The sequence below is a fragment of the Erithacus rubecula genome (assembly GCF_903797595.1).
Source record: "Erithacus rubecula genome assembly, chromosome: 3".
Lineage (NCBI taxonomy): Eukaryota > Metazoa > Chordata > Aves > Passeriformes > Muscicapidae > Erithacus > Erithacus rubecula.
The window spans coordinates 24,249,015-24,267,714 of NC_136689.1; positions in this window are offsets into that span (position 1 = coordinate 24,249,015).

The following is an 18,700-nucleotide window of genomic DNA, read 5'->3' on the forward strand; positions in this document are numbered from 1 at the left end:
GACAGGATTGAAATCTACAGAAGAGCTGGAAAATAAATCAAGCCTTTTGCACTTTGGTCCCATTCCCTGACGATATTTTCTCCTCTTAGTCTTTGTAACAGAATATGTTTTGCATATTATTGTAACACTCATAATTCAAACTCTATTACTTATTCTTCAGGGTCTGTAGATTAATAATTGGTCCCTCCCTTCCTTTCTACATCTAGATATATTTTCTTACTTGCCTCAACCCAAACAGCCTGAACTTCCTTAGTCCCTTAGGCTTTCCCCACATGTCAGGCTGCACAGATATCTCATTCCTGCTGCTCTCCTGAGCTCTCCCCTGGTCTCAGTGTTTCAGGAAGTTCAGCACCCACCTCATCCTCCCTTGCTACGATGAAAAAGTCTTTGGATCTGTTCTCACTACGGAGAAGACTCAAATTAGACTTCCAGAATTTGCCAGCTGCATTGGGCCATTGATATGACAAAGCTGGCTCTAGTTTGCAAATTTGCAAAGTTTTAAATGCACTAATGAAAGTTTGGCTTTGGATATCTCCTGACTGTGAGCAGTTGATCCGCTCCACAGCTTTGAGTCTCCCAGTTGCTTACAACTGCTATTTGTATATTCAATGGGCTCCACTGTGTGAGGAAACTGTTTAAAAATACATTTTAAAGAGATATTTTCATTTCATGTGGTTTTTTGCCAGCAGTGTGGTTTTTAAAAATGTTTTTTTTAAAACCTGTGTAGCGCACAGCTATGAAGCTCTACCTCAAAAGGCAAAGCAGAGCCCTTCACTTGCCCAGAGTGCTCAAGGGATCTGCTGTTGGAGCACATTGCAAGCCCTGTGCACTGCTTGAAGGCCTGGTAGGAGTTTTGCTTTCTTGTGTTGGAAAAACAGTGATAAGGTTGTGCAGAAGCAGGTGGGAAAGGTTACTTAAAAATTGCTTCAATATGGCCCTTGCTATAACATTATCTGAATTGGTCTGGATATTTAGAAGAGAATTAACCATAATGATCTCACTCTGTCGCTTGTCCTTTTTGTTTCCACTTTTCCTAGGAAAAAAAATTAATTTGATTTTGCTATGAAGTTCAGTTGAGGTTTCTGCCTGGATCTCCTGTGTCCAACACATCTCTCTTCCATGCCCACCTCTGCCCCGGGAAAGAGCATTAAGGGCATTTCCAGAGATGGAAAGCCACATCAACAAAAATTGCTCCCATCTAATCCTGCTGTCTTGATTAATGTCTGCTACACCAAAAAAGGTAGCAGGTCAGCCAGGTCCAGCTTCAAGGGAGCTGAGTGTGCCAGTTTTCCCTCTAACTCAGTTGTTTCTCTGTGACTGCAAAGCAGCCTGCACGGAAATCCCATGGGTTGGGAAAAGGGTGATGGTTTCTCAGCTCGGTGGGACCAGTGTCACAAAGAATATTTGCCTGCTGCAGACAAAATAGCTGTTCAGGGAGGCTGAAAATTATCAGACTTCAGACAACCATCAAGCCCTGAAAATGCATTCACTCGCTCCATCGCCAAAGTAGCAAACGTATCACATTCTTAAAACAACACTGAAATCTCATTTTACAAAATATATTTTTGAGCCATGACAGACTCAAGATTGTTTTAATAAAAGAGCAGAGCTCTTTCCCCCATCCTATAAATTAAAAGAAATTTTCAGCTTGGAGCAATATTTTTGGTCAAGTTATAAAACAAAAGTAATCAGAGAAAAATGTGGAATACTTATGGAAATGAAGATAGCAGTTTCTATAATTCTCAACAACAGACCAGTATCTGTAAGTTTTATCCACATGTACTTTGCATATAACTGCAAGGTAATTGGTGGCAGAGCCCCTTGTTTTCAAATGACATGCTAAAAGCAGGTTTCTGGCCACCTTTCAAGAATAGTTTCAGTTATTCAAATTAAATTTGCAAGGAACCTTTCTACTCTGTCATAAATTCTCTTTGCAAAATGCTGTGACAATGAATTCCTTAAAAGCAAGTACAAGTGGGGTAAGGTTTCCAGGGAGAGTTAATATCTGTTATTTGACCAGCTGATTTATCCAAAGGCACGTTTGGTTTTTTTACAGTCAGATTTCTTGGTTCATATTTGATTTGTATAAAATCTTGAAACAACATATTTATTCAAAATATTCATGATTAATTCAAAGGTTTTCAAATATTGTTCTCCAGCTTGTAGAAACTTTTTAAAATTATAACCCTCAGTTGCTCCTACTGAATTTTGTGTGCCTTGCATTGAGCAAATTTAGTTCTGCTCTATTTGCCATTGGGCTCTATTCAAACAAAATCCTTCAGTTTTGCATTTGTTGTCCAAAAATCCTTTTAGTCTCGTTTTTCTCTACCTTGAAATTCCACAAGTGTTAAATCCCATGCTGAAAAAATTGTCTTCACACAATACTCTACAATTTAAAACCAAAGATGTTTGGAAGGCAAAAAAACATTCCAAATGCTAATCATCATCTGAAAGGGGACAACCAATTGGAGTAGGGAAAGCATAACTTTTTTTTTTTAAATAATAATAATAAAATAAAATAAAATAAAATAAAATAAAATAAAATAAAATAAAATAAAATAAAATAAAATAAAATAAAATAAATGAAATAAAATAAAATAAAATAAAATAAAATAAAATAAAATAAAATAAAATAAAATAAAATATAATAAAATAATAAAATTTAAAAAAATTGAAACCCCCAAACACTTCTTAAGGAAAAAAAAAATTTAAAAAGAGAGAGAGAGAAAAAGAAAAAAAAATAAAGGAGCTAGAAGTGGCTGGGAAAAGGTCTTCTGATCTAAGGAATGATTTTTTTCCCCACTAGCAAAATAGGTATGGAAAATGTAAGTATGCACAGCTGTGTTTATTCCAATGATTAGACATTCTATTTCTCTGTGACCTCTCTGCAGTGAGCTGGCAAGGCACCTGGGTATGCTTAGAACTGTCTCATTCATACATTTACATTTGTTCAACTTGGACCTTTCTTTCTCCCCCTCCTTGCCCTTTCTTCTCTAAAAAGACCACAGGGAAAAAAAATCTGTTGAATCTGGTCCACTCTTTCTCTCTACTTTTATTGTGTTGGCAAGGTGTTGGTTAAGACCCTACTGATGCCTTTGCACATTTTAAATTGCGTAATTGACACTATTTTAATACTGAGAAAAAAAAAATTCAGTGCTTTTTCAGGCTGAATCAGAGTGAAAGGTGGCTGCAGTGAAGCACATAGTATGACTGCACACATGCTGTACTAGGAAGGCAATAGAATCTGCCAGTGCTTGCCTCTCCCGTGCTCTACACCTGCACTTGCATTTTCTTTGTGCCAAGTATATGTGCATGCAAAATCTGAGCTATCCTTGCACTAGTACCTGGGAACTCTGTTTGATGGATGTTTAGTGGAAATGGAGAAGTTTGCCTACAAAAGAAGAAAGTCAGCACAGAAATTTTGCAGTCCAGACTGTGTTACTGATGCAGAAATGAAACAGAGTGGGGTTTCTTCACTGTTATCAAGGAAGTTTGGTACTGAGCTGAAATTCCCTCCTAGGTCTTCTGAGTCTTAATCCAATGCCCTACCTGCTCCTTCAACCTTGCTCTGCAAGTATGCATCAGGCTGGGAAGCAGGGCTTCCATGTTTGTTTGTCTTCTACTGTTATTGAAATCAGAAGCAGAATTTCCAGAAATTGAAAGTTGCCAGATAAATTCCAGACTATTTCTGAAAAACATATTATAGTATGTCTCCCTACTTCTTTAGACAGATATTTCAGAGCACCAAATACTGACTGAACTGATCCAGTTCTTTTAATAACTGCATCTTAACCTATTGTCATTTTCCTTAGAGTTGCTCTAAGTTTGAACTGCAGAAATATGAATGTATATACACAGAATTACAGTAAATGAAATAACTATGAGAGGCATCTGTATATAAGGCACTCATTTTTCTTTCCTTTCAGGCTACCTGAATTCATTACCTGCCCTTCACACTGTGTGCTGTATACTATACAATGTCTCGTTTCTCCTGCATTCTCTAAAATCAGCTTTCTATTTTTTCTACTTCAAAACCACAACTCAAAAGCTCTGAATTGCTATTAGGTGTTAGTCAAAGGTGCATCTGATTTGCTGTTTCAGTGCGTTTTAACAGGAAATGTTTAGGAGGGAGTGATTCCCCCATGTATAATAGTTTTTACTTTTCATGTGATAAGGATGTGTCCTGTGCAGGTTTGAGTATGCAAAGCACTCCTCAGGGATCAGCAGCAGTGGTTTATGCTTATTACCCAGCTGGAGTATCCTCCACATACAGAATTAAACTGTGTGTTTATTATTTCATGCATTACAGTGTTTAATTATTTTTTGTTTCTTATTTAATTTATTTTTGTATTTGAACACAGTCTAAAGAGATAATTACTGGGAAATTTCATGCATCCTGCTCCATAGCAAGGCTGAAAAGTCTCAAAACTCAAACACAAGAAAACTCAACATGACAACCCATCTCTTCATGTGCCCCCCAACATCATGCTTCTGAGCTGGGGAAATGTAGACACATTAAAAGTATTTCACAACAAAGCAGTCTTATAATTGGATTGTAAGGAAATGTAAGTTTAAAAACTCCAAGATAAGTGGGTTTTTGTGTATGGGTTTGCTTGCCTTTGGCTAGCCTGTTAATATACTGGAATCCATAGGACCTAGTCTTCATAGTTTGTCTGTAAAAGGGAGATAAGTAACTTTGGCAACACACAGAGAGAAAGAAAATGAGAGGAGCAAATGAGAATAAAAGCAAGGAATAGAAGCAGCTAGGCTGGAAGCTGAGGGAGAGGAAGCATTGATGGGGATGCAATATGAAATCTTTTTTTTGTACTTGGCTGGAAGACTCTTCAGGTGGAACATTTAATACAAAGTCAGACAAAGTGCTTGCTTATCCAGTCATGTCACTAATCATGTGTTTCACAGGAACAACCTCTATTGGAAGGGGTACCTGCATGGAGTAGCTTCCTCTGGTGGCAAAGCTGATTTGGTAGGTTTCCACCACCTTAATATGTCTACTTGAGTTAACAGAAAGGACAATTATTTTTTTCAGCCCGTAATATTTTTAAAACTTGGATGTCTCACTTGCCCAATTTTAATGTTGCTGTGAAGAACTTGTTCTGGAATGCATAAACTGAAGCACCCCAGCATACTGGGGGAGCTGCAGGTGATGGTGACAGGGGACATTCACTGCACCATCAGAGACACCATGTGCCTTAAGTACCATCAGGAGCATTATAGATATTTCCCTCTCCTCAGAGGAGGGAGAGAGAAGTTTTGCTGGCCAGAAGCACCCAATCCCCCAGTGAAATGGAATGGCAGTAGGTGAGAGGGTCACACATTGGAAGAACCCAAGGAGAGCATCTCCCCGGGATGGGATGGGATGGGATGGGATGGGATGGGATGGGATGGGATGGGATGGGATGGGATGGGATGGGATGGGATGGGATGGGATGGGATGGGATGGGATGGGATGGGATGGGATGGGATGGGATGGGATGGGATGGGATGGGATGGGAGCCTAGCTGCCTTTGCAGGGCTGATGTGGCTGAAGCCAGGCCAAGGTGGGGAGATCCAGAGAGCGCATGGGGAACAAGTTTATGAGATTCCTTTGAGCTCAAAGCCTTTTGTAAAGGTTGGGGAAGGGCTGCCTCCCCAGAGCCAGGTTGAAAGGAGGGCTGGAGGGAAAGGGTAGGAACCAGCAGCCGTCCGTGCCCTGGCCCCGAGCGAAAAGGTGGCGTGTTTGCCGCCTTCACCCCTCCCACCTTCCAGCCACATTAAAGCCCAATTATTCACGCTTGAAGTCAGCAAGGCTGGGCCCCGCTACCCGCTGCTCCCGGATCCCTTCCCCGAGGGGCCGGATTACCCCGGCGTGCACCAGCGGGGTGCGGCTGGTGGGGCGCCCGGCACCCTCAGCCCCACACGGCGCCTGCCTCATCCCTGCCCTGCGCCTGGGGACACCGCTCCTTTGGCCTCTGAGTGGGACAGGGCTGTGCCCAGCCCCTGACAGCCCTGGGTGCTGGTGCTGCGGTGGGACAGGGCTGTGCAGTGCCCTGGGTGCTGCTGCTGCGGTGGGACAGGGCTGTGCCCAGCCCCTGACTGCCCTGGGTGCTGCTGCTGCTATGGTGGGACAGGGCTGTGCACTGCCCTGGGTGCTGCTGCTATGGTGGGACAGGGCTGTGCACTCCCCTGGGTGCTGCTGCTGCTGCGGTGGGACAGGGCTGTGCACTCCCCTGGGTGCTGCTGCTGCTGCGGTGGGACAGGAACACCACGGGCTCCTCAGGCTCTCCAGGCAGGCTGCTCCCGATGGAGTCTGCCCTGGATGAGTAGACACGAGGGAACACCCAGCTGCCCCACGGAGCGGCCACAGGCACCGCGGGGAATCTGAGAATCCAACAGGAAGGCAGCAGCGAAGGGAGAGAACTGACCTGACCCTTTTTTCCCCTCACCATTCACATGCTCGCAGATTTTTATCAGGCTTCTTAGCTGCAGGGCAAAGTGTTTCTTTATAGTTCCTTCCAAAACAGGGCTGCTGCCAGATCCAGGCTGCGGCTCCAGCAGCTGTATCCCATCCCCCAGGCCTGCGCAGCCCGGCTCGGCAGGGCCCGGGAGCCTCGGGCCTGGCAGCAGCGGGGATTTTGCAGCCCTGTGCACACACTGCTGCCTGTACCCACTTCCCGAGGGCTTTTGCCAGCTTTCGCCAAACGCCAAAGCGTTTACCAAAATGCACGTGCCGTGCCAAAATCCCGCTGCAGGGGCGGGGATGTGGGGCTGTGCATGGCAGAGACACCGAGGCTGCCCTGGGTGCGGGATGCGGGATGCGGGATGAGGGATGCGGGATGCGGGATGCAGGATGCAGGATGCAGGATGCAGGATTCAATGCAGGATTCAATGCAGGACTCAGTGCAGGCTCCTCTCTTCCTCGGGCACCCGGCAGAAGCCACGAGCCTCGATGAGGAGGGCCGGGTGTGAAATCCACGGCGGTGGTGACCAGTTCTGTTCCCTCCTCCCACCAAACGCAAGTGTCACACTGGTGGCATCCCAGGACAGGGAGGGCATAGGCGAGCTGGCACGGAGCAGCTCTGCACTCTCCCAGGGATAAGGACAAGCTGGTCACATTCTTGAAGCCAGAATAAGACACTTTTACAGCCTGTCTCGGTTAGTTTTCTCTCTCTCTTTTTTCTCTCCCTTACCCAGCAAAAACTTACTCGTTTGTAATAGGAAGGTTCATTGTTTTCACGTCTGATATTTCTTTGATTACTTAAAAAGAAATCCCAGAGGCTTGTTTTCACAAAATAGTGATTGCATAATTGATGTGATTATGATGTATTTTGCTGTGTCACTGCAGCTCACTTGATTATTTTGAGAAGCTCTGTGAGCACTGTTAGTTCTGCCATGTGTTGTGCATGCATGGCCCAAGCTTTCATCCCCCTCCACATGTGTACAAGAACCTTTCAAACACTAATTCCTCTGGCAGGGACTGCCTGAGACCTTCCTCTGCACGAGGAAAATGATGCAGACCCACAGAGAGCCAATATGGGGAGGTGACAAACACCCTGGAGTGAGGGACAAAGTTTTTTCTGCATAATGGCTCTCTGGTGTGAATAATCTCCCTAGAATCAAATTGGATGAGTACACAAGTGAAATAGGCTAAATTCTAGGCTCTTTCCCTGGCTAAAAATGTCCAGATAAAGAAAATGCAGAACAGTCAGATGGTCTGGAAATAAAATTCTTCTGAAAACAAAAGCATGAAGTAGATTATTAGTCAAAATAATTAGTTAGAACTTGGAAAATGTATCAGCTGAATGCAGGTAAAAGTGTTTTAAGAGTTCCCCCAGAGAAGCCTTGGGAGAGTGGATTGTCTTCCCTTAACTTGGCTAGAACTTTTAAATTATTTGCAGCTTGAGGCTAGAGACTATCATAAGAGTCCTGACAACAATATTTTAATCTCTTTGCTCTTTTCTTCTTTATTCTCTTTTTAATTCATGGTTGAAACATGGCCCCCAGTAAAGCTTCTTAGCCAAATTTCCAGATTTCTGAACCTTTTGTTTTTCTCTACATGTCTGCAATTTTCACTATTTTTGTCCAGCAGTGACCTCTGGAATTCCAGAATAATTTTCCCTCCCCTTCCTGGTGCCCTCATGTGACCCAGGAACACAAACATCTGAGAGACCTCTGGGCATCTTCACATCTGCTGGTAAGTAAGATCAGAGCCATTGTGTGATGTATTTTTAACAGCAGGTGTTGAGCTTGGAAAAGGGTGTGTTGGGTTTTGAGGGGTTGGGCAGAATCTGCACTTAATTCTTGGTTCCCAGGCTATTTAGGAACAGCTTAAAAAACACACTTAATCTGTTTGTACAAATTTAACATTGTAAAACCACAATAAGGAATTGCTAATGAAGTGCAAGCCTGGATTTAGTTTCAGCTTTGCACGACTGCTGTCCTAAAAAAACAAAAAACCCACCCAAACCGAAAAAACCCCACCAACCAACTTTAAAGCTGAGTCCAAGACTCTAGTTTACAACTTATTTTCATGAAATACTATTGATTGATTACTTGAAGCCTGTTAATTATTATTTAGTCATGGTTTTCAACACAAACTCCTTACAGCAGCAAAACAAACAGTGTGGATGTTTTATCTTTTGCCAATTAACACAGTTTGAACATGAATTAAAATAGGCTGTTAGCTCAGGGTCTGATTCACAACTGCATCTCTCCTGGTTGTGCTGCTGTAATCCTGTTGATTTCTGTGGCAATGTGGGAACCGTGGTGCAAAATGAGAGAAAAGGTTTTTTTAATTGACACCCCTCCCCCAGTCGTGTTTAAAGGATCTTACAGGAAAGCCTCACACACGACTCTTTCATGGTCTGTTAGCAGAAATTTATCACCTAAATTAGGTGTATAAGCAGGGTGTTTCTCCCAAAATATCATTGAAATCCTATTTTCACAGAAACCGCTCTCAAATTTTTTTATCAGACAAATCTAAAATGGTGCTTAGTGTTCAGTTATCTGCCAGGTATAAATGGCATAAATGGATGATTACTTTAAATACATCTTCTCTGAGAAGGGAGTTATGGGACCTCACAAAAGCATCAAGCTGTGACTACTTTCAGGAAATCACCTGGAAATAAATGATGAAGGTTACTTGCATGTCCTTACATTCTCATTGCCTTTTTAGTCAGATAATTTAATTCAGTATGAGCAGCAATTCATTTCTGGTATCACTAAGGACTAAATTATTTAATATTTGGGAAAAGAGACTGAATGACCTTTCAGTCACAGCATCTATGATTATAAATTCTCATGGCCCCTCTCATATGGTTGTATCCATACCAAAATAAAGAGGTAGATTTTAGCCTTGTTGAAATTGGAAAAGATTTGATAGTAGTTTCACTAGTAAGATGGTTTCACCTGTTCACTTTTCTAGGATACATTTGAATTTTACCATATGACCTGTTGAGTCATCTCTGACCAAATTCAGAATAACTATTTTTAAGCAGATATTTTTAATAATTCTAATAGTAATTTTTAATATTCTAAGGAGAATAAGAAATTTTCCATTCACTTCAGTGTAAGTAGAATCTCAAACAAAATAGAGATTTCTACCTCAATAGAGGTGCTGCTGATTGCAATAGTGGATGGGTTTGGAAAAAATATTTATTTTTTAATATTTTAATTAATATTAATGTGCTCAGGAAGAACAGCCTCTACAATTTATGCAAGCTGTGGCTGCCCTCCTGCTCTTCTCCATCTAGGGCTGTGGAGTGCTCACTGTGGCTCAGGTCCTACATCCTGTAATGAGATACAGCAATGGACATCTTCCCAAAGCACATCAAATGCAAATGCCACTATTTTTAATGTGGTTGGAAGTAATTTTCAAACATTTCTCTTCAGAGTTAGTTCAGTCCAGAGGGCATTATGAAATCTGTCCTGATTGTGCAAATTTGTTTTACACTGACTGGGTCCATAATTGATCTGAACTGTCTTGCAGTGTTTTTTTAATAAATTTTAAAATAATTATTACTCAAATTCCAAAGATCAATTCTTGTACAGCTTGGTCTTTGTGTCTTTAACATCACAACAAATCTAAGAAATAAAGCAGAGAATCTGTGAGGCAGTTATCCAGTCAAAGTAGTGGAGAAGTCACAAAGTGCATACAAGGCCCTTTCATCTGCCCTGTGATGTTTTTAAGCTTCTGGAAACTTGCTTCATTCCACTTAGAATACAATTTGAGTTAGGGTTCAGACTACTGAGGATGCTTTCAGACAGTACTCAGCAACCTACATAGCTGTCCTGAAGTGAGAGAGTAAACTTTTTCCCCCTTTCACCATTCCCAAGAGAATAAAGGCCAACCATCTCCACCAGACTTCTGCAGTTGCTAAGCATTGTCTCTCATGCTTCTTCTCTGAGAGCAAAACAGCCAGAGAAAGAGGGTTGCTCTCACTTCAGTTCAGTAAGTCCACTGCTAGAATTTTCATCCATGCTGATTGCACTTGATTTCTCTCCTACTTTTCTCCCCACTTGACTCCATGATTACCTCCTGACTAGCTCTTCCACTGGGGCATCTTCAAGAGCAGGAGTACCTTCAACCACAGAAATTACTTGAGACCAGAACCTGAAAACAGACAGGCTCCTCTTGCTCAAAAGGGTGGAACTTCATTCCACATATGATGCATGAATGCTCAGAGAATCACCACCATTTTTCTTACTGAGCTTTGTACTCTGTGTGATGCCTGATCTGGAAGGTGTTCTCTGAAAATGCATGTCAGGTCAGGCCTGGAAGCAGGGGGTAACACTTTGTTTGCAAATCCCAGAAGAGCTTAGATGTGATTTAGGTGCTTGGAGGCTCACACTGTTATGACCTTGGCACGTTCAGGGGTGATATTTAGGAATTTTTCTGGCAGGGAAATAGGCACCTCCAGGCATATGCAGCAGCTCAATGGGAATGCAAAAGGCAGTTCTGAGAAATAACAGTGGCAGCTAAGTGGTGCTAGGTGAGTAAACTTTTTGTGAGTCTAGTCCAAATCCACTGCATGTAAATAAGGATAATATCTGAAATGCTGGAACAGTGATCTGAAGGAAGTGTGGACTTGAAAAGAAAGAGGCTGATAAAGCCAGGAGAGACCCAACTGAAGAGAAAAAGAATCTGTTTATTGAGCTTGTACAGTGAGGATTATGCAGCAATATTTTATCCTTTGTTAAAAATCAGACCTTCTGCACTTGTAGACTACCTTCAGCTACAGAGACGGGTGCCTAGAATGTGGCAGTCAGGGTCGATCATGTCCTGAGGGTGAGCTGAACTCTTATACTGTGTTTATGTTCAAGTGATTCTTTTCCTCCCTTCATACCTTGATGCATAGAATTGCTGCAAGCAGAGTAATTAATCTGGTCTGTGCCTGCTCATCAAATCTTTCTTGTGGTAAGAACATCTCTAATCTTGTTAAGTGAAAATTATTTTCATTTTGGAGAAAATTACCTTGTGTTTCAGATTTGGGGTTATCCTACAGGATAGGGTAGAGGCACCCTGCTGCAGACTGCTGCCCATTTGAGGGCCAGAAGGAGTGTCTCCTGCACTCACTTGGCCCTGGGCATGCAGATGGATGTGGGCAGCCAGAGCCCTTCATGGGAGCTCAGCTCTGCTCAGCTCATCTCTCACAGCTGCATTGGTGCTGAGCTGACAACACTCTATGGGCTACCACAGCCTGGCTGCCCTAGAGCTCACTGTGTACCTGTGACTTGCCTTCCCTCCTTCCCCCTTGCTGAGGCTTGGGGCAGCCCAGCTGGGCACCTTTCTCAAAAGTCCTTTGGGTATTGAGTCATGAAGCCAGCATCTATTATAAATCCCCTGGTAGGAATGTTATACTTCATATTTAGAGTTAGATGAATCTGGACAAATTATTATACCTTATCCATTACTACAAGCTAAGCTGCCTTTATTATTGTTAGCAAAATATGTTTTTGTTCTTGGCCTGCCTTCAGTGTTTTTGTGGCATCTGCATTTTGATGTGAAGATCTTTTACCATGCAAACACATCTAACCTCATCAGAATGGTTCATGTTGGATGCAGTATGTTTGTGCATTGGTGTTCTGGAAGAAAGCAGATTTTCTCCATGATATGTAGTTGGATTTGCCTTAACCCCAAGAATGGATGTTGTTGTTACTTTTCTCAGCACAGTCTAGAAGAGACACAGGAGAATCGCAGACATAAACCAGATTTTTCAAACGAAGTCTTGACAGAACAATGGATGAAATGAGTCTCTTCAAGGTTTCTGTGTCATCAAATGTTACTGTTGACACTCTGAATGTAGCAATAGTTGTTATGCTAATTAGAGTGGTGTAGTTCTGGAAACAGGAACTGTGAAAAGACCGTGTCTAGAAGGTACTAATAATCTTTTGATACCTGTATTTTTGCCATTCTTTATTATTATAATGAGAGTGTTAATGTGTGAGGGAGAAATCATGTGTGTCCTTAATAAAGAATGAAGCTGCACAGTTGTTATCATCTTAAGTACCATATTCATTTAAAATCAAGTAGGCAACTCAAAGGTTAAGAGGTTTAATGTTCCTGAACTGTACAATTGAAGTACTATAGTCCAGGTTATTGTTAGCAATTATTCAAAGTGCTTGGGGTTTTTAATAGAAACTTCATTTTCCAGAAGAAAGTCCCCCTTAACTTTAGCCAGCATTGCAGTGTGACCATTTAACTGCAGTAAGTACACCAGAAGATGATGTCATGACACAATTGGCTCCCAACAGCTATTTATATGTTGTTCGATAACCACCCTCAAACAATCTTCAGTCTCTCCAAAGTTTTCATGCCACATATATTTCTAGTGAAAATGGGAAGCTTGAGAAGTTATTTACTTAGAGATTAATGTGATACTCTGCATTCATTCTTCTCAACATAAGAAATATGCCATTTGTTTGCAGCTTTTTCAATCACAAGAAACAGGCTTTACTAAAACAGAGAGTGTACCATGAGCCTATTGGACCGTGTGAGAACAAAACAACAACAGAGAATAAATATTATGGCAAAGGTGTACTGAAGGAAACCGAGTAATTGGTGGAAGGGAGGAAGCTTAGAGAGGAATTGCAGATAGTTTAGGTGTGTGTTAAATGCAAAGCTGAACTCCACATATTAAGCAGAGGCAACCATAAAAGCTAAATGATATAGATGTGGATGATTATAACATTGCATTCACAATTAACCTTTCAAATTGGGCCCCCATAGTGAACCAAGGGAGCAGTCTACTGCTGGAAAAAAATGTGTATGAGCCTGAGTCTGCCCAAAGAACTTGAGAAAATATTTTCAGCAATACTGCAAAACCTAGGAATTGCACCAGCCAGAAGGATGACTATTTAGGAAAGGCAAGATTCAGACTATCTTGCCTCCTTTTTATGTCTTTAATCCCTCCAGGATATTCTAGAAGCAACAAAATTGATGGGTGTTTTGTATTACTTCTCTTCCACTTGATCAGTCATGGCTGTATTGTTTTCTTTGGTTCATTAATGGAGGCTTATTGCCAAATACATGTAATATGGGATGGGTGTTCCCACTCAGGTTCTTAAACTCACAGCCCTCTATTTCAGTAGCTAATTTACAAGCTGGTGCCTACAAATCAAGACCTTTCCTTTATAACTTTAATCTGCTAACATGATTTATGAAAGCTATAGTTTAGATTCAATTTAAGCAGCATCAGTCTGGGTTAGTCCTGGCTTTCTTCCTAAACTCTAATAAAACCCAGTTAGAGAGTGAATTCATGCCTCTTTAAGGATTCTCCCATAGCACAGAAAGACCACTAAGCCAAGCCACATGGGCATAGTTTCTTGCCTTTATTGATATGCACACATTCCAGTTGCACTTTATTAGTTCAGATGTTTGAAGTTTCTTTAAACTTTGCTGTGATATGTGTTTGTGTTCAAAGCATTCTCTTCATATTAGTATGCAAGAGTCTTTCCAGATCCTTTCAAACCCTTGTAAGAGAAGTCACCAGTACCTTCCTGCACATTGTGCCCCTTGGGGAGAATCAGCATGCTTCATGACATCATTTGCTGGTCAACAAATCATGGAGTTAAGCAAATTGAGACAAAAATTTATCCCCACAATACAGTTCCCTCACTTTTCAACAGAACATCGTGTCTCAAAGTCACCAGTTGAAGCCTCTTTGCTATTACACAAGGCCATTATCTGATGAGGCTGAGACACAATTCCTTCAGGATGGATAAAATAAAGTGCAAAGAAGAAAAAGGGGCAGAGCCAGAATATGGAATGACAGACATTTTTACCAACATTTTCCCTGATTTTCAGTTGCTTCAGTAATGGAGCCATATAAGAATCCCTTAAAATGAGATCCTGGCCTGTCTGCTCAAGTAACCTAGGAAACCAGACTCCCCAGTCTCTGACCATGTCTTGCAAAGAGCTCATTCAGGTCCTTGCATTGGCCCTGCTGAAGGTGAGGGTTGGAGGTGCTGGACCCCAGCAGCACCACTCCGAGCAACAAGGGTCTATGATGATGAAGACCATGCTGGGGACACTTTCTTCATTCAGTAAATGTGACAAATCACCAGCGTTAAAACAAGAAAACCTGAAGGATAAAATAGCTGCCTGTGCTCGTCTAACTAGCTGGTTCCCCTGACCTCTGGCATGATCCCATCCTGGTCAGATTGACTCATAACCAGTCCTGCTCATCCAAGCCACAGCTGCGTCAAGGCACAGTGAGAGCCAATCAATCCCACCAACTTCATCTCTGTTTCATGACAGTTTAATCACTGAAGACTCCCTCTTTGTTGAAATATTTTCCCTTGGGGTTTTGGACAGCAGAATTAAGTCAAGGCAAACAGAGCCAAAAAGTGAAAAAGGCACTTGCTGTCATCCTAATTTTTGGAGTTGATACAAAAACACCTCTTCTGTCGTGTTTGCAGCAAGCATGCGTACATGTCATGAGCCCTTAGCCTCATGCAGTCATAGCTCACAATTCAGCTGAAATGGCTGCATTTTACACTCCTCATTTTATTGCCTCATTGGTGACATAAGTCAGAGGATACAGCCTAGAAAGTAGTCAGTCTCATCGTACACGTCAGCTGAAATAAAGAAAAGGTAACAGTCAGTGTGAACTGATGGCAAATATATTATTCCCTGGGCCTTATTCACTCTGGTGAAAATCAAGAATTACTACTGAGATATTCAGAGTTAAATTGCTCTGTAACCAGGCTGAGTGGGAACGGGATCAGAGGAACAATTTCTATTCCACTGGTGCCATTTTCAGGTTATAATTCTGAGTGCACACTGTCATATTTTCCTCATAATCATATTTTTGTACCATTTGATAGTATATTACTGATGTGGCTCTGGTAGCTCTGTTGAGATTCACATAAAAAACAAAATGATGAGATAATAGAATCAAGTACAGAACACTGCTAATGTGGGATCTGAGTGTTTTGACCCTTCACTGAAAGAAGCATCCAGAGATGCTTGTTCACAATTCACAGTTTTGTTAAAAATAGCTAATCAAACCAATATTATTAATATATACCAAAAAATCTATCCTGTACACAATTAACACTACTGTAAGGAAAATACTTTTTTTCAATGGTGTTACAAAAATTATAGGTCGTTGTGCCCACCAAAGTTATTTTAACAGAGTGATGTTGTTAGCACTGGAACTAAGCCATGTTTTCACAGTGAAATGATAGGCCTTTTCTAAGGTCATGCCCACGCAGTACAAAGCCCACTAAGTGCTTCTTTGTAAAGGCTAAATGGAATTCACACTTCTACAGGCAGTCATTTTATTATGATCATATGAGTATGCACAGTGTAATTTTTAACATCCTGTAAATAAAGCAGGCCAGTATCTCAGGGCAATCATTATGTGTCAAACTGAAAAGCTTCTGATTTTTGGCTTTCACTCTTACAACATATAACATACCATACAAGGAAATTAACATTTGTTACCCTACTCTGGCCTTTCAATCATGTTTCTGGCTTACAGTTTTGCAGAAAAGAAAAATCCACTTAAACATAATAGAAATTAAGGTATCACATTTTCATAGCAAGAACTACCAACTAGCACATAACATTATGCATTATACAAGTAGTATGGAACCTTTAAGGAAGGGACAGCAAAATGTCAGTGCCTGAATTGAGGATACTGCTCAGACTGCTCTGGGTGTTTGGTTTTCAGCACCTTAGATAAATCTAGACCAAAGCATGGCCACTTTCATTATCCACTGCAAGTGGATATTAACCCAATTAATAGATGACCCATGAAAATGTATTTTTAGATAATGCTAGGCATGGTCTCTGCTCTCCCCCTCAACCTCTATCCATCATCAGGGGCTTTCTGCAGCAGGTGGCTTTCACGTCATTATGAACAGCCACCAACATCCTTAGACAAACAAGAGTTTGTCTAAACCTCTTCCAACTCATGGGTACCTCAGACCTGTGTGGCAGCCTGGGTGATGCCTTCCTGCTGTAGCCACAGAGGTATGGCAAAGGGCAGAGAACTGCCAGCAAGCTGGTATGTTTACATGGTCTTGCACAACTGTGCAGCTTGACCTCAGTGATTTTTTTGTCATCTCCTTATAAGGAACCCTCCTATGGAAAAATACCATAAGACAGATGCCTAACTAACTGGGTACTATACCAAGGGAAAGTTTAGTGTTTCAACATTAAAATCCAAAGATATCTCAAACACAAAGCTCACTCCTGACACGTTCTCTCTTATGCACATTGGGCTTTTTTACCATTTTGTGAGCTGGGTGATGAAATAAAAAATATGCTTACTACTACAGCTACAGATTCTATGCTACTGCAGAGATTGCTGTCAGATTGGAGGACAGGCTGGAAGGCAAATTGATCTAACAAGCTGAAAAAATTGTCTCAAAAAAAAGAAAAAGAGAAAATTTAACAGAGTCACATGAAAAGTATTAGATTTAGGTAGCCAAAAGCAATGATCAAGCAAAAGCACAAGATGGAATAAAACTGGCTAGGGAGCAGTTCAAAACATGGCATTAAAATGGAGCACAGACTGAGTGAGTCAACCCTGTCACAGAGTGGCAAAGGAGTCTGACTTCATGTTGAGTATCTGAAGAATGTTCCTCTTGGGGAGCACAGCTTGCTGGACAGCTGCAGGCATCCTTCTGATTTACAAAGCACTAGTGCAGCTTCAGGTGCAAGAAGCACTTAAGTTTGGCTACTGCACATCAGTGAAAGTGAGGACTTCTCAGAGGCATCCCAGAGGTAAACAATCCAAAGAGTCCTTTGAGGAACAACTGAAGAAATATCAAGAGTTGGGCTAGAGATTCCAAAGGGGAAGCACTATCAAATATATAAAAGGGCTTTGCCAATAAGCAAAACATCTGATCACTGTTTCTAGGTGTCAAAAAACAGCAACATATTTAAATTGTAGCCAGAAAGACTCAGGCTAAGCACAATAAGAAAAATCTTTCTAACACTGCAGATAGTGGAACACTGAGGCAAAGCAGTGAAGCAGCTGTTGCAATAAATTTTATGGACCAAATGGACAAATGTGTCTCAAGGACAGCATGGAAATGTTGAGTTGGCCTTCTACGTCCCTTCCAGCCTTTCCTTTTGATTAACTTGGGTGTGAATCTTATCCATGGCAACTTGCTTGGTATAGAGCCTTTGCAGGACAGCTTCTCAAACTATCCTGGGAAAGTAGATCCAGCAAATAGTCAGCAGGGTTATTTACAATATGTCTAACATGTCTAATGTTAGATAACATTATATAAATGTCTAACAATATGTCTAACAGGGGTAAAAAAAAAAAACAAAAAACTAACAGCTTTGAAAGGTAGGAGCCTTGTCCTTAAATGGGCCCCTGGATTGGTTCATTCTTCAAGTTTAGCCCATCACTGGAATTAAAGGCTCACTTTTTAAAGGACTTGTGTGGTATCACAAATGAGAAAAAAAACCCTTTGCTTTCATTTTATTTTTGAACACTGTAATTAATGAATCCTGCTGCCACAGTCCACTGGCTCAAATCACATTGGATATATTAGTGCCATCTTCACATGAAAATTTTTATTATTTTGTGACTCAAAATAGCATGATACAGTCACACTCGTTTGTATGCCAGGGAAAGTGGGGAGACATAATTTGTAGTGTCTCCATCACTGTTTTTACAAATTCTATGTTTCATGGCTGGGAAATACAGATTTATACAGATAAGTGGCAATGAACCATAACTAAAAGATGAAAACATAGTCCTGCGTCCCCAGCACCATGCACTAAGTGTCAATAGTACATTAAGTCTGACCCAGGAAAGGAAAGGTAGGGGCTGCCTTCAAAAAGGGCTTACCATTTTAAAAGAACCTCACCATCTAAAAAGGATCTCCACAGATTAATATGCCATTTTTCATTTTTGTGCACATACAGATCAAGGGAAGGCTGTGAGTCCATGACTCATAAAAACTTTTTAATCTCATTTTCTATGGGAAGTGCTAAGATCTGGTATCCTTTACTTTGCCTTCTTTTATTTATTTTTTAACTCAAAGCCTCCGTTCTTTAGAAAAGGGAAAAAGTTGCTTTGAAGTTAATTTTATTCATAGAAGCAAACCCTGACCATAAAAAATGCTTTCAGAGGGTCACAGCACTGTCAGGAGATTGAGTTGTGCTGACATTTCCTAATACTGGGGATAAGGCAAACTCCTTTCACCTTGATGTGAGATAATAAACTTACCCAGA